The sequence below is a fragment of the Poecilia reticulata genome, chromosome 21 (genome assembly GCF_904066995.2).
Source record: "Poecilia reticulata chromosome 21, P_reticulata-male-v2, whole genome shotgun sequence".
Taxonomy (NCBI): Eukaryota; Metazoa; Chordata; class Actinopteri; order Cyprinodontiformes; family Poeciliidae; genus Poecilia; species Poecilia reticulata.
This window is the reverse complement of record NC_088850.1, coordinates 9,876,905-9,886,905: the sequence shown is the minus strand read 5'-3', so window position 1 is coordinate 9,886,905 and position 10,001 is coordinate 9,876,905.

The following is a 10,001-nucleotide window of genomic DNA, read 5'->3' as shown; positions in this document are numbered from 1 at the left end:
GAGTTTCTTATTTGAGTGACGTGAAAAATGGAATGAAATTCAACCTCTTCTAATGAAACCAAATATTTATGATGGAAGCTCAGTCATTCTTTATGCAAATGTTCCCCTTTTTAAATAAAGGTTAGAGTCTGACTATATAAAACCAGAAATGTGTCATACAATCATTATAGTTTGCTTTCCCTGTGTAAAATTTATAATACTTTGCACATTCAATAAAAAAAAAACACTCATTCTTGTGAGCTTTTAAAATTGCATCTGCTTTGCAAGTAATCATCAAGTGGGTTTTGTTTATCTATACCCATCAATATATTTTTATTCAGTGTAAAATCTGTTTTTTGCATGTGTGCATATGTTGACAGTTAGCCCTGCTGACTACTGAAGCTTTTCATGGTTGCCTGGGTTAGTAAAAGACTGAAGCATATGTGTAAGATTGAGGTCACACACAGGCGCCAAAATGACTTAAACTGATGCTGAATCATCTAACAAGGGCAGAGAGCAGCAGAGGTGGACCAGAACGCAGAAAAACAGTCAAAACAAAAAGGCAGCAGTAGGTACAAACACCAGCTGCCCTCTTTACAAATAAGAAAGGGTTCTTCAGGGTTCACAGCAAGCTAAGGGTCTGTTTAAATAATCACAAGAAGTATTGTGTATTGAGTGAAGTGACCCGAAAGAAGAAAGTTGGCAACGTTATTTTTGAAGAACAAGTAAGAAGGTTGAAAGCAGGCTCCCACAAAAAGCCCGCGAACTCGTTCCGAGAAAGGAGAATATATGTTATACATAGCATTGCTTTTGTGATACAATCTGAATATGAATAGAATGGTCAAACTAAATGTTATTTCTGTGGTGTAAGATTCTGAGTATGTGTTGTGTTGCCGGAGCTACAAACACAGACAGCAGCTGAATGTAAGTATGACCAGATCCTTGCTGCAGGGTAAATGTCTTTTCCTAAGTTGTTGCAAAGTTCTTCCATCATCCCATCATGTTTTTTCTTTAAACTAGGTCATGGAAAACTGCTAAAAGAAAGTCAATCAAAGTTGTGTGTTTTTTTATTATTATTATTATTTTATTTTACTATTTAGGCAGGTGCAAAATTTTACCTTTGGGATGATGTTAAACAACAAAAATTTGACTGAATCATAGATGACACATGTAGAAATCAGGCCGTGACTAATGCATAGACTTATTCCAAGGTGGGCATGTTGATTTGATTTTTTTTTCCACTTTGCATGCTGTTTATCTTCTAAATCCTTGAGAAAATCAGATTTCCAAAAGGGGAATGAAGCCCTTTTTATGGGGCAGATCTTGACCAAACTCTGTCTAAACATACAAATAGTCATATTCAGTGAATTAGGACATGGGTTCTGATGAGTCTCATTTGTCAAATTCACAGTAACTTTTGAAAAATAAACTTTCAGATGGCATTAAAAAATATCATTAAGACCACATTTCACTATTAAAAATGTTTTTTATTGGTCTGATGTGCAATATTATAATTTTAAATGATGCATTTTCAGAAAATTATCATAACTAATCAAAATAAAGGGCTTAGAATCATCAATCTTTGCATAAATCATATAACATCTTTCACTTCATAAAACAAGCTACTGAAATATAAACATCTCAATTATATTATATTTTATTAGGTAATTCGTTAAAGGTCCTAAAACCAAAAATATATTTGGAATCGTGATCAACCAGTGTGAAACTAACTTCAAGAGAGAAATATTTTACACAATGCTAAATATTTGAATTTAATGTAACAGACCACCACAATGTAATGCATAACTATGCAAGGCACTGCGGGCGAGAGTTCATTTTACAAACAGTGAAAGTTTGCATAGGTTATCAGACGTTTCTGCAGAAAGAAACAGTCTAAAACAAATGTCACCAAATAGTTGAAGCCAGTGAAATTGGGAAGAACCATTAAAGAACCTTAAGCCAAATTGCAGATAGACGAGTCAATTGGATCATATTAAAGGGAAGCAGTAAGAAAGTGTGTGAGTATGAAGTGAATACGGAAACGAGGAAGAATGCTTCGTGAGCCTCTTTTTCTACCAGACTGCTAGTTTAACTGCCAACAATGCATCTGTTCCTGAACACAGCAGTAAGTATGGAAAATCCCCTGGCAGAAAAAATCTCAATCAGAGAGAGATAAACACACACGAGTGGAAACTAGGACATGAACTCTGTTTGCCCTCCTAGGTAACTTTGACCTGTGCCTCTAAGATTTATCCCCACAGATGAATGGGGGTCCTCATCATCCATCAGCTCCTCTCACACTTCCCTTCTGTTTTTGTCTTTATTCCCCAGGAGCAAAGAGCTCCTTATGCCACATTCAAGAATTTGAAATTAATCAATAATCCCCTAATGGCTTTGGTTTCTAACTTTTTTTTTTTTTTTTGCTTTTCCTATAGTCACCATTTCACTCAGCACTCACTCTTGTGAGGCCCCGAAGCAGGAGAAGACGAGAGATGGAAAGGATTTTATGGGAAAATGATGTTTTCCAAACTTTGACCTCAATTTTTTTTTCTTCTCTTTGTAAAGTACCTTCTGTTGTGACCCAGTCATTTTTTCCATGCTACTTTCTGCTTCTAATTTTCCATGTGGAGATGTGCTTGGACAGACAATGGAATATATCAGGCGAGAGGGGTGAATGGATCCTGATAGATTCTTGCAAAAAAAAAATAAAAAATACAGAAAAACGTCTACTCTCTCCAGTATGATCTCATCATGTGTGACATATGAAGTCTGGCGAGACACGTTTGCTGTGTTTATTGAATCTGAGCATATATTGAAGTTTTAGATTTTTAGTCAGTGTTTATATTCTTCTCTCTGCTGTCGCAGCCCTTGGATGTTAAAGGTAACAAGAGTTGATGTTTCACCACATGCCACCTGTCCAAAAACATATCATTGCAATTCTGTTCACTTAGGGGCAGGCGGTTCCGATGACATCAGCTGCATGACCGCACCAGGCAGTTTTCTGACGGCCAACACTGGAAGGTAACTGGAACTAATACAAAGGCTCAAATATCCTACGCATTAAGACAGGGATCATGCTTTTCCATCTTATAATTTAATTGATTAGGAGAGACAAATTGTGCATGTCAACATAAAAGTGTTTGTTTTAGCTACTGATAGAGGTAGGCAGGTAGGCAGTCATCTGAAAATGTTACAGGTTCCAAGAGCTGCTAAGGCTTCATTTATCCCTCCATCCTCGCCAACTCAGGGCATGAAAATCTCCTTGTCTTTTCTGATTATCTACCTATCAAAGAGTAGGGAAAAGGCAATAGTCCATTGAATAATATTACAATTACCTGCCAGCAATTTATGTAGCTTGTTTAAATAAAGTCATGCAAAGTAGCAGCTAGCTAGCATGACAGATTTGATTGGTAACTTGTAGCAGAGATTTTTGTTGTTATGTTGTGCTCATGTTGACTTAGCTGTTTTTCTCCTCCTACCATCTCTCTGCGGGTTTAGTCGGGAAGGTGCAGCTTCATTTGGTCTTCATCAAGCGCAACCAGGAGGTGCATTTAGAAGTGCAGGTTCTCCACAACTCCAGATGGTTCTCTCACATCCAGCTTCAGCTTAATCACTGTTTTCTACCAATCTCAGTTTGAGTACTTGTCTTCCTCCTGCAGCGTGTCCTCCTTTGATTAACCTCTTCCTGGATTCCTGGATCATCCTCCCGTGCCGCTGATCTCACCTGGGTAAGTTGCAGTCAGTCCACGTCCTCCTGGGATCTGCCTCACGCGTCACCGACTTCTCTGGGCTCACCTTTGCCTGTCCCACAGCGCTTCTTGGATTGCTTCATTGTATCATCGCTCCGGATCCCTAATCGTTTGCTCACCTGTCTGTCCACGCTCCACTGCCTTTCCTGGAAACACCAACAAGTAACCAACATCGACAGAACTACTCACCTGCTCTCAACCAATCTCAGCATTAGTGGACATACACACCTATCCCTGGATCACCATCTTCATGATCAGCAGCAAGCCCAGCCCTTCCTCTTCCTCAGCCTGCACATCTTCCATTATTCTGCACACCCATATTAATCATTTACCTCTTCCCCCAATGTGGACCCAGCTGGTTTCCCTTTCCTGCCACCGTTTCTACAGCAAGATTCTGTTATGCTCATAAGCAACTCTTTTCACTTACCTCATCCGTGTCCGTATTTGTGGCCTGCACCAGAGTCAAACTGCCCAAACATGACAGTTCCGCATAGGCTACTGGATGAATAACAGTATGCATGTTGCCTTTGATGCATAGCTGTATGCGGTATGTTAATTTACAAAGGTCAACTTCAAGTTCACTTAATCAGTCTGATTCAATATGCTAGAGTTTATCAAGTTATTGTATTGAAATATACAGAACTAGTGTGTAATGTTTATGCTGTTTAATATTATGACATTTCTAATTAGTTTTCCCAACAGAAACCACACACAAACCCTACCACACCCTTCAAGATAAAGAACAATAACTTCATTCCTTTAACTCTATTTTTTTTTTCTTCCGTTCTCCTCTGCACATGACAAGTTTCCTGACCCCTAAACCTGTGAGTAATTGCTACCAGCTCAAATCTATACAGTCTTCCAAATACTATCAGCAACAGTTGGAAAATGTTTTGATGAAATGTCCTTCACATCAAATTGGAAAGCATAGTCCTTTTTTAAGGGTGATGAGAAAAATTTGAACTGACAAACACAAACAGGGTTTTCTCCTGTGAGTCTCTTGCTCTGGTGATCAATCGATTCTGCAATTGCCACATTCCTGTCAAAGTCGGGGCCCCGGAAAACACTTCTACTTCCAAAGAGTCTCTAGCTTGCTTGCAAAAAAAAGTAATTCCCTCCTGGAAGAGCAAATTACATCAGCAACAGGAGAAAATCAGCAGCCAACAAATACTGTCACAGATGCTTTTATAATGAGCCTCTAAAGCCACCTCATCTAACCTTATCAAAAATGGGAGAAGTGTAATGCACAAAATGAAAGGGCAAATCTCCTGTAGCCTTTGAAAATTAAACAATGGCACATTTAAAGATCAAATCTTTCATAACAAAGACATATTGTAGTATGAGGATTTCAATAATCCCATCATTAAACATGATTTTCTGTAATTAAAGCATTAGCCTGTCATAAAAGTAGTGATTCCACATTCTGGATTTGTCAACTGGCAAGAAGTTAGTCTAAGTCTGAACAGAAAATCAGTGTTATTCTGTTGCAACACTATACATGATCTTAACCTGTAAGGAGAATAATGTCCCATCTTGGAAGTCCCATTATGCTACAAGCTTATTTAAGCCTACAAAAAGCATGTATACACATAGTGTATACCCTGTATATAGTCCTTAGCCTATGTGCTCTTTAAAACCTAACTTTAGTTTTCACATAAGCATGTCAGGTTAACCGCATAACAAGTACTTTTAATTCGACACGGATAGTTGTTCTTGGATTATATTGTGGCAAGTGTTAGCAGAACGCTCTAATGCCAGGCAGGTTCTAAAAAGCACAACTACAATACAGCTGGGTTTTTATTACATTAAAACCCTCTTTTGTTGTTCTGTTTTATGTTCGAAATCTAATGTGACCATCTGTTTCAAGTATAAGAATTTGAGCGAAGAACCTAAGCTAGCCTTTTAGACTCTCACAATTGTGCATCTGCCAAATACCGTCAAGGCTGTTTCCATTCACCGTTGGATGTAAAAACCCTGCAGGAGCAGAGGGAAAAGTTGGAAATGGCTCAAAAGAATAAGAAGTTAGGCCTCAAGTGGCAATATAGATTTAGTGAGCCAAATGAATCATGAAGCTGTGAATCAACTTGATGTGAATGTTGCTCAAGCTTTAGCTTCAGTTAAAAGATAAACTTGCAATTCTCATGATGAAACCTTTTGGGGTAAACTGCAACGCTTTTAAATCAAACTGTATTTTCAGGCGAAAAGTGTTATGAAATGATAATTTTAGGTTTTTCAAACAAAAACAGAGTGCACACTGGATACATCTATAATTATAACAGTTTTGTGTTTCAGTCTGGAGACCTTAAATCAGCTCTTATTGGTACTTTTTTTCTACATGTTAGCATTTTGTATGTTAGAAGATTTGTCATTCTCCCTCTCAAATCAGAAACAGCTGCTCGTATCTGCCCCTTTGAAGAGTGAAAAAAATTAAAGACATGCATCATGGTATTTACACTCACTTACAAGGAGATATACATATTTTTTTTAATCTTGCATTCTGTTATTACTGTCGTATATGAGACTTAACATTACATCTTTCATATTAGAATGACTGCATACGGGTAGAGTAATGAACAAGATAGTTGCCTGCATGATTTTTATTCAAACTTTATATATTTTAATATATATTTTCAAACTTTATATCATATATTTACATACATATATGCCTTTAAACAATTTGTGACAGCAAAGAAGATGGCTTAATGGCTTTTTAAGCTTCTAGTAGATTAAATTATTAAACTGCAGCGTTTACAATAATTAGAGACAAACCTGTGATGACGTACTCTAAGGCAGTGTTACCCAACCCTGGTCCTCAAGGCACACTACCCTGCATGTTTTAGATGTTTCCCTGCATCAACACACTTTCAGATGATTACAATTCAGCAAAAGCCTGTTAATCAGCCATCAATTGAAATCATGTGTGCCGAAGCAGGGAAATGCCTAAAACATGCAGGGTAGTGTGCCATGAGGACCAGGGTTGGAAACCACTCAACTACACTGGAAAAAGATGGGTTCTGTGTCCAAAAATAAACATTATCCAGTGTAAAATGTGTTTCTGGAAAAAAAAAAAAAAGAACAGCATCTTATGAAGATGAAGGTTGAAGTTGGACAGGGAGTCATTATCCATAACCAGTCAACCTTTGAAGCCATTTCCTTAGACACAACACAAAAACCCAGATTGCAATTTGCAAATGCGGTAAGGGAAGAAGACCTTAATTTTTGGATGCGTGTCCTGTGGTTTCATGAAACTTAAATTGAAGTGTTTGCCTAAAATGCTCATCATTGTAATTGGAGGAAAAGGAAGAAGCTTGCAAGCCTGAAAACACCATCCCGATTGTTAAGGTTTGGGCTATTGGTGTCATGCGGCAGTTCTGTCAGGATGACAGATGTATATATGTATTACTTTATATATTCTCTCATAAAAATACTGTTTTGACAAAAAAGCAACATATAACATATAATACAAAATATAACATACAAGTTAAAAATATTAACCAAAGTTTGGTGGGCAACTCATAATTTACTCTTGCAAAATTTGGATTTTGCCATTGTTGGTAATAGGTATCTTCAAACACTAATAATGAAAAACAGTACAAAAGGAAAGTGGTTGTTTGATTTTCATTTTAAAATTTAGCATAGGCTAATAAATTGAAGTACTTGCCCCTTCAATTTATTAGAAGTGGTTTTTAATCTTTTACTGTACTTTCTCCAGCAAACTATGCTCACAGTCATTCTTTTCATCATATCCTTGCAGTTCATCTATCCTTTTATCATTTCTAGATGCTTGCTAACCTCCTGGCCAACTTTTACCCAAAACAAAATCCACATTTGAATAATTTATAGTGTGTCAAAACTCTACTGAAACTAAAAATGTGTAGTGTGTCTGCTTAAAGAATTACACTGGCGCAAGATGAATATTTAAAGAAACAGCTTTTTTCCATATGTTAGGTGCCTGCAGTGGCGGAGCCAGAGGGGGGGCCAGTGCCCCCCCTGTCATCTGATTGGTCCCCCAGTGGCCCCCCCTGATGATTGACATGTAACAGCACCAGGTTATTCCTGTACATTATTTGGAATCATTCTAAGCCAACCTAATATCTAAAGAAGAAAAACAAATATATGAAAAGAAAATGTATAAAACTTTATATAAGTCCATGTGACATAAATAAATAGATTTTTATCAGGCGCGATACCAGCCTCCAAGCTGATATTCTTCTCCTGGGTGTTTCAGTTATGCTGCTGTGGTGCAACTCAAATGCTAAAGCACTTCATACCTGGTGGTGATGGTAAAACACCAATAAGTTATTTATTGAACCTCCGCAAAAAGAGAAAAAACCGAAGAGGGGCCGACAATGTTCGTAGTTTGGAGGAGAGGTAGCGCTATAGAGTTTTTTCGTTGTCCGTCAAAGAAAAAAATCATTATATTTCCAATTTGTAGTCATCAAACGAAACATTTATTATTTCTCTGTTAGAACGTTTTTGAAATCAGGTAACAATTCACGAAATGACGTGATTAGAAGACGGCAGAACTCTGATCGTTTCCTGATCCCTCAGCGGGAGAAAAACCAGGAGAAGCGGATCAGCTGCGCTAGGCGCTTCAAAGCCTCTGGTCCGTTAAAGCGTCCAGATCAGAGATGATCCTCTGACTGATATTGTTCTTAGTCTGGTTAATAATGAGCTCCACGATGTTCTCTGTGCGTAAAGTTGAAACTGTCTGCGCACCAAGTGATCAGCTGATCACAGTCTGGACAGAAACCAGCGAACTGCTCTCTGTTCTTATCAAGACGAGGGTGAGGAGGGAATCTGACATGTTAACTCAGTTAAGTTTTTACTGGTTTTGTTTTTAAAACACCATTAACTAAGCAGTGTAACCATATATTGTATATTTGGCGTTTGTCATCTCATGCGTGATTAATTGGAGCATTTATTGCCCAGCGCACTGCGCTTGTTTCTGCCTAACGGATCTGCAGTTTAATTTCTTTCCTCTCTCAACAGTCAGCTGTTATTCCTCTACTTAAACTACAATAAGTAGATCATAACATTCTCTTTAGGTTTTCTCTGTGTACTGCAAACTCATAAAATGTAAACTCATTAGAAGCCCGAGCCACCATCAGGCAAATAATTCTGGTCCGACCCGAAATATTGTTACCTGTCCAAACAGAGCTTCCTAACCAAGGTGTCCATAACTCTTCAACACGCTGTCAGCTCCCGGTCAGAAAGACGCATTTAGTTCAGTGTCCATGAGATGATATTCAGAAAGGATCTTTTATTTGATTGATTTTAGTTTCCTCTGGGATGAACTCTTAGCGTAAAGTCTATCATGTCTCCATGTGCGCCAGTCAAAGGTGTTAATTATAACATGTCAAATGACAGAGGGGCTTAAAAAATAACCAAATATTCAGTTTGGTTATTTTTTTAAATTATACATACACACACACACACACACACACACACACACACACACACACACACATATATATATATATATATATATATATATATATATATATATATATATATATATATATATATATATATATATATATGCACACACACACACACACATATATATATATATATATATGCACACACACATTTTAAATTTTGCCCCCCCAGAGGTAGTCCTGGCCCCCCCTTGGCTCCCCCAACTTTAAAAGTCTAGCTCCGCTACTGAATGCCTGGCCTCATAAATAAGCATACCAATCACTTTGACTTTTTATTTTAGTAAAATTATCTTTTAAAAATCCTGGCTCACGAGTTGAGAATCTATAAGAAACTGAATGAGTCGCCAGGCATTGCTAATGACTTGAAATTACGTTTTATGTGCCCATCTCTTGTGTGCAAAATACCACCTCCAGGGAGAGACGGATGCATCACTTTAAGTGGGATCATTTTTGGACCAGCAAGAGCATTCCCAGGATTAGATCCAGTCTGCTGCGCATGAAGGACGGTTATTGTATTATGGTGCTCTAGCTGCTGGGAATCATCCAGTTTCCCTGAGCTTTCCTCCTCGTCGCTGACATCCTGAACCGGCGGCCAAAAAGGATCTGCTAAGTGCTGACTCTCATCACAGCGGGAGAAAAAGAGACACGGATTCTTTGGAGGAAAATGTTTTCATTCTTATGGTCAAATCCAACAGGATTATTATCACATTACACACCAAACGACGTTAGATAAGTAGTTCGCTAATGTATGAAACAACATCAGATAATGATGGAAGGACAAAAAACGTGGAAAGAAAGAATTCCCAAACAAACTTGATCAGGGTTCCTTTGC